This window comes from Cotesia typhae, unplaced genomic scaffold (genome assembly GCF_013202065.1).
Source record: "Cotesia typhae breed Kobodo isofemale line unplaced genomic scaffold, CoteBio_Ctyphae scaffold_70, whole genome shotgun sequence".
NCBI lineage: Eukaryota > Metazoa > Arthropoda > Insecta > Hymenoptera > Braconidae > Cotesia > Cotesia typhae.
In genome coordinates, this window is record NW_027423780.1 from 1,387,882 (window position 1) to 1,395,896 (window position 8,015).

The window sequence follows — 8,015 nt, forward strand, 5'->3', positions numbered from 1 at the left end:
CCTTCCCGGCCCTATTAGGTGGCCAAATTTCCCCCAATGGACAAGTCAGCACTTACCTGGTTCCTGGTCGGAGACAAGGTAAGAGTTCCTTGGTTCCTTCCTAGTGAATGGTCTTCTACTGGGAAGGTTATAACCACTGGGAAACTTGGTTAATTTTCCCGTCAATCAAAATCGCTTTTGTTATTTCCTAGACCTTTCTCCAAGAGTGAAAAATCTTGGAAAATTATCACCATCTATCGCTCGTCGTCAAACTTCAGATTTTTCCATTATTTAAATCTGATCAAATATCAAATTCATCCATCAATTTCAACAGATTATAATAAATTTCGCACAAAATCAATTCCATACAAAAGTCGTTCGGGTCTTAGAAAAAAAAAATAACATTTGTCAAGTAATAATTTTTACCAGAATAATTTCCCATACTAATTTCATTTCTGGGACTTAGTAAAAAAAAGTTAATTCACAATGAAAATAATTAATAATTATTCAGATATTTTGAATCTGTTCGAGAATTTAATTAATTCTTTCTTTCAGGTAAAATAAATTTTTGTTCTTTAAAAGAACAAAAATTATCGCCACGCAGTTTCGCTTATGTTAGCTCGTCGGTTTTTACTGTAAACGAACGAGAGGCAAAATTCTTCGCCACCTCTTGCCGCGGTTGCGTACTCAACCATTCGCGCGCATTTTCAAATAAATCTCAGTCAAGTATTTAAAACTAAATAAACTTTTTCATTAAACAAAAATAATTCGTGATGTTGGATAAACATTATAGTTAAATGATAATTATTTTTAAACAAAATACAAAAGAAATGTAAATGAACAAAAAAAAAACATTTTTAGTATATTAAATACGCTCCGGTATTAATAATGATAAGAATAATAGTAATAATAATGATAATAATGATGACACAAAAAAATAAATTCTGCTGCTCCGCCGTCTCGCTCGCACTCACTTTCCACCATCACAATACATACATACATGCATGCATAGATACATACATACATACATACATACATACATACATACATACATACATACATACATACATACATACATACATACATACATACATACATACATACATACATACATACATACATACATACATACATACATACATACATACATACATACATACATACATACATACATACATACATACATACATACATACATACATACATACATACATACATACATACATACATACATACATACATACATACATACATACATACATACATACATACATACATACATACATACATACATACATACATACATACATACATACATACATAGAAAAATAAATAAAAATCGAAAAATTGCTCATAATGGTGATTTTTTTGACTAGTGTATGTTATTTTTATACTTATTAAATGAAATTTCTATTGATAACTGTACTTGACACAAGTGAATATAGCAGGGTTGGGTGGTAGCAGAGGGTATCAAATTTTTTATTGCATTTCTGCTGGCTAATTCGAAATCTAGATGAAAAATTGGAGCCATTTCTTTAATTTGGAGACATATATCATCACACAAGACTTGGAAAATTGCATGATATGATGATATTGCCTTTGACTCCATTAAAGCATACAGGAAAGGGAATGCCTATAATAAAATTGAAAATCTTAAAAGTACTGATCCTGCAGGGCATTATATTAGTTAGCGACATACAATGCCTTTCCTTAACAATTGATATTTTTTGATATATAGGCTCATTTCGATGTTACAGTCATCAAGACCTTTCATTGGAGCACTTACGGGAATTGTTATTACATATATCTATATATATATAAGAGATTTCCACCTATATATTGACTCATCACGATATCTCTGGAACCATAAGGCGTAGCGACTTGAAATTTGGTAGGATTATTCCTTTCGCCGAGTAGAGGTCAGCTAAGAACGGATTTTAACAATGGAAAATTCCCATTTTTAACCTATAACTGCTATCGACTTCAAATTTGGTAGGAATCTCCTATATGTGATGTAGAAATGATCTAAGAGCGGATTTTATGACAATCTACTCCCAATATGGATTGCGGGGGTGGACGTCAACAATAAAAATTAAAAATTTTTGACTTCTAGCTCCTACAGACTTTTAATTTTGTATGAATTTTGTGTAAGTAATGTAAAAATAATTTATGAACGAATTCTACGATATTCCACTCCACAGAGGAATGCGGGGGTGGATCTTAACAATGAAAATTTTAAATTTTTTAGCTGTAGCTTCTAAAGGCTAAGAATTTGGTAAGAATCTATTCTATGGGATGTAGAAATGATCTAAGATCGTATTTTATGACAATCTACTCCCAATATGGATTGCGGGGGTGGACGTTAACAATGAAAATTAAAAATTTTCGACTTCTAGCTACTACAGACTCCTAATTTTGTATGAATTTTGTATAAGTGATGTAAAAATAATTTATGAACGAATTTTACGATATCCCTTCCGACAGGGGGTTGCGGGGGTGGGTATTAACAATTGAATTTTTAAATTTCCGAGCTGTAGCTCCTATAAGTTCAAAATTTGAAAAGAATCTGCTATATACGATAAGCTGAAACTAAGGAAACGACCCAACGTCTACGAAAGTATTTACTACCGTTATAGATTGAAATATAGATTAACTATTAAGTTGGAATACTAAAATAAAATAATAAATTATAAAATTAGTGAAAGAAAAGTAGATTTAAGCGAAAGATGTATCAGAGTTTGTTAGACAAGCTGTACATCTGGCGCCAATAAATAATAAATAAAATTCTCTTATGAGTATTAAAATCTATAATAAAATTTAATGAATCATAAATAATTATGAATTATTTTTTTTTCTCCACTCATATTTTAATCGTTCTTGATTGGCCAATCTTTTTAATTTTTGCTCGGTTAAAGAGAATAAATTGTCGCGGAATTCTTTAAAAAACAAGAAGGTGTCATAAAGAGCCCTGACAAATGATCCCTATTGAAAATAAAGAGAAATTATTATTGTTAATTAAGCAAAATTAATTATTAACTCTAATACTAATCAAGGAAATTTAATATTTTACATTTCGTGCTTGATCATATGCAATTCCATAGGAATCACTTCGTGATTCTTTAAAAGCCATTGCCTCATGAATGCGACCATCTCTCAAAAAAATTTTCACAATAGTAGTGCATACAACGACATAAATCCCATTAATCTGGTCGACAAAATCTATTTAAGAACAAAAAAAATTCTTAATGATTTTGTGAAATTAATTGATCTTATCATCAAAGAAAAATTTAATTCTCAATGAAAAAAGTATTCAGTAAGACGTAAGTTATTTTAGAACAAGAAAAAATTTTATACAGTCAAGAAAATACTCTTCACTAAAGAAAGTGTTACATAAGTAACTAAAATATTAGATAACTAAAATAATTAAAGCTATCCAAAATATTTTCTTGAGTCAAAAAAAATTGATCAATGATGTATGGATTTGTATCAAACATGATAAACAAATAATGACTATTATTGACTTACCAATTATTTGTTTTTTAATTTCATGAGACCAATCGTGAAGTCCAAATGTTTTATCTCCATTTACTATTAATTGTTCTAAATCGAAATTATTTAAATCCATTTCGAAAAAAAAAATTGGAAAAAATTTTTTTTTTAATTTGTTATTTTATATTTGGTTATTTTATTGTTTTATTTATTGAACTTTAAATTTTATTTTCATTTACATTAGTTCATTATTTTGTAAATATAGTTATTAATAATATTGGTTGAATATTCTTTATAAATAATATTAATTTTTTAGTCTATAAATATATTATTTTAGTTATTAAATTGAAATAGGTTAATTATTTGTAAATACACTACTGGAAAAAATTAAGGGATCAAAAAAAAATTCCAAATTTTTCGGTAGTTTTCAACAGGCCGTAACTTTGAGAGAAATGGTCGTACAGGAAATAAAAAAAAAGGAAATTGCAGCGCCAAGTGTCTAGTTTTTGGATTAGAACTTTAAAATTTTGTAGCCTCCGCGGTTTCTGAGTAATCGTAGAAAAACCAGCAACAAAAAAATTCTCAAAATTTTTTTAGATTTTTTTTTTGGTCTACGGGCGTGGAAAAAATTTTTTTAGCTTAACCACCATAAGGATCGGATACTTTGTTCATTTAGCTTTAATTTCTTTTTTTAAACACCCTGATACGTCCACTTCTCGCTGAGATATCGGTCTACAAATGGAAAAGGATCTTTTTGTCTTTGATTATCGATATCTCAGCAACCAATGATCGCACAGAAAGTTAAAGGTGGGTTTCAAGAACTTGAATGAATTCCCCTTAACGACTGTCCATTGTTTTTTCGAAAAAAAATTTTTTCTTTCCGTCACATGAATTTGAAAATGCAATAAAAAAAGGGCTTTTAGTGGTTTTTTGGAAAGTCAAGCGCTGGATCGAAAATATTGAGGAAACCACTAATGTTAAGTGTGCCTCTTACAGTTCAATATGTCCACAAAAACCCTACAAAGAATCAAATTAATCCAGCCAGCCGTTTTTTTGTTTCACTTGATCGAATTTTTGAAAAAATTAAAGGATCACGTTTTTTGCTCTGAAAAGCTCATAATTTTTAAAAATGAGAAAAAAAATGGTTTTTTCGAGCTTTTTCCACATTTTTGTTCCAGAAAGTGCTTAAATTGAAAAAAAAAAAAAATTTAAAAAAAAAATTTTTTTTGAAATTTTTTCTCTTGAAAAGTTTAAAAAACAATTACCGCCGGCATTAGCGTTATCCAAAGCGTATCCACGACCACGTGGAGGTCGCGCGGTCGGATTTACGCTTCTGTGTGTGTGTGTGTGTGTGTGTGTGTGTGTGTGTGTGTGTGTGTGTGTGTGTGTGTGTGTGTGTGTGTGTGTGTGTGTGTGTGTGTGTGTGTGTGTGTGTGTGTGTGAGGTATTTCAGGAGAATTGAGACCCGGTGGCTCGTCAGTTCCACCGTATTTAACGACTCCAAACTCATTCTCTGAAGGTTTTTGTTGGTTCAATACCGGGTATTACCACCCCTGTTTTCAATAACGGCTCTCAAACGTTCAGCCATGTTTATGCAGACGGTAATTTGAGGCTGCGGAATGGTATTCCAAATGTGCTGAAGCGCGCGCTCCAAAGCAGCTAAGTTCTGCAAATTTGGATACTCTCTGCGCAACCGACGGCCCATTATGTCCCAAACGTGCTCTATGGGGTTGAGATCTGGACTCATTGCTGGGTGTCGCATCAATGTGATGTCATGCCGCTCAAAGAAGCGCCGGGTAATGTTGGCTGTGTGTGGACGTGCATTATCTTGCATCAATATGAACGACCTCAGATGTTGTCGTCTGCGCAGAACAATGGGCCTTAAAATTTGGTCGATGTAACGTCTAGCTGTCAAATTTTCGCGTACAATTACCAAAGGTGTTCTCCAATTTCGTGAAACGCCGCCCCACACCATAACTGATCCACCGCCGTAGGCAACGACTGGACGGACAAAGTTCTGGCGAAAACGTTCTCCACGACGGCGCCAAACGAGAGGACGTCGATCGTTGCCATACAGATTAAAACGAGACTCATCAGTGAATAAAACATTTGTCCATTCCCTCAAGTTCCAATTTCGATGATCGTAAGCATACGCTAAACGAGCTCGACGAAGTCTTGCTGTCAACAGGGGTACACGATTAGGATGTCGTGCGTGTAACCCAGTTTCACGAAGACGGTTGATGATTGTTCGAGAGCAAATGTTTCGCACTTGATGCCGTCGTCGCTGTTGCTGTTGTTGTTGCTGTTGTCTGCGATTGGGGAAGTTTCGAGCGACAATATTCGCATTGACGAAAGGTTGTCGTCGAACTTCTCTAACAATTGTTCGATCATCGCGGGCATTAGTGACTCGATGGCGACCTTGTCCGGGGCGACGATGATATTGATTCGTCTCTTGGTATCTGGTATAAGCTCGAGATACGACAGATTGACTTACACCCATCCGGATAGCAACTGCATGTTGAGTGTAACCTTCGTCGATAAGAGTCACTAACCGAGCGACTTCCACCTCCGATAAATGTCATCTAACCATGATTCAGAATCAAAAGTCAGAAATTTTCAATTTTGACCAAAAAATTAAAAAAAATTTTTTTTAGCGCAGAGGGATTAGTTTTGAAAAAAACTGTTGAATGAAGCGATTTGCTAAGGATTCACAAAAAGAAAAGAAAAAAAAACTCCGAAAAGCGTATGAAAAAATCGAAATTCGATTGGGGGTATTAACTTTTTTATTAATTTAATTACAAGGAGATCAGTAGAATCAAGGAATGCAGCGGTGGAAAGGTGATAAAAATTATTGGGCGATGGTTTTTGAGTTTCCTTAACTTGTTAAAAAAATTTTTCCAAAAAAATTTTTTTTTTTAATTTTTTTCGAAAAAATTTTTTTTTGAAAATTTGTTTTTTTGAATTTTTTTTTTTTTGAAAATTTAAGCACTTTTGGAACGAAAATGTGGAAAAAGCTCGAAAAAACCATTTTTTCTCATTTTTAAAAATTATGAGCTTTTCAGAGCAAAAAACGTGATCCTTTAATTTTTTCAAAAATTCGATCAAGTGAAACAAAAAAACGGCTGGCTGGATTAATTTGATTCTTTGTAGGGTTTTTGTGGACATATTGAACTATAAAAGGCACACTTAAAATTAGTGGTTTCCTCAATATTTTCGATCCAGCGCTTGATTTTCCAAAAAACCACTAAAAGCCCTTTTTTGTTGCATTTTCAAATTCATGTGACGGAAAGAAAAAATTTTTTTTCGAAAAAACAATGGACAGTCGTTAAGGGGAATTCATTCAAGTTCTTGAAACCCACCTTTAACTTTCTGTGCGATCATTGTTTGCTGAGATATCGATAATCAAAGACCAAAAAAAAAAACTAAAAAAATTTTGAGAATTTTTTTGTTGCTGGTTTTTCTACGATTACTCAGAAACCGCGGAGGCTACAAAATTTTGAAGTTCTAATCCAAAAACTAGACACTTGGAGCTACAATTTCCTTTTTTTTTATTTCCTGTACGACCATTTCTCTCAAAGTTACGGCCTTTTGAAAACTACCGAAAAATTTGGAATTTTTTTTTGATCCCTTAATTTTTTTCAGTAGTGTATATATATATATATATATATATATATATATATATATATATATATATATATATATATATATATATATAGATTATACAATTATAATACAAACATTTGAATTATTAAAACAAACATAAAAATCTTAATTAAAAACTTACTTAATTATCAGTGTTACCGTTTCTTTACATAATTTAAATTTACTTCACTAACAATTTCTTTTTGAATTTGACGCGTGGTTTCATTGAAACTTATAAAAAATTTTTCGATATTAACACTAGGACGTCAGGACATCAACGAGAGATATTTTTGTTTAAAATCGTAAAAGTGTCGAATTTTGGGGCGTTACTTATTTTTACTAGATGGGAGAAACATTGTCCAATTATTTTTCTATTTCCTTGGGCCCTTGCCCTCTCTCTTAGATTTTTCTATAATGTTGCATGAGTCCCCTCTTCTTGAGTCAGAGTACAATACCGTTTCTCCCTTACTCTTATGTTCTATTATACATCTATGTGTTTGTGTATACGTAAGGGCATTTATGCATAGACAAAGACATACATGTGTACTGTTTTACATTAAATTATTTACTGTGACCAAATTTTACATTAAATTATTTATTTAAACGTATGAATAAAATATGTATTTCAATAAAGCATATCTTAATTATTTTGAATTTAATTATTTAATTGTAGAAATATTTTTGCTTCGATCATTTGCATTTTTATTATTTTGTTGTATCGTTTTAGAATTTTATTGTTCAATATTTGTTCATTTTAAATTGTTCAATTATCAAGTTCTATTTGTTTATTTGTTTCATTATTTAAATTTTTGTCATTTAATTTTATTGGAATCTATATTGTTACTACTTAGGTTTTTTTGCTATTTAAATTATTGTTACTGAAGTTATTGTTATTTAATTTTTTT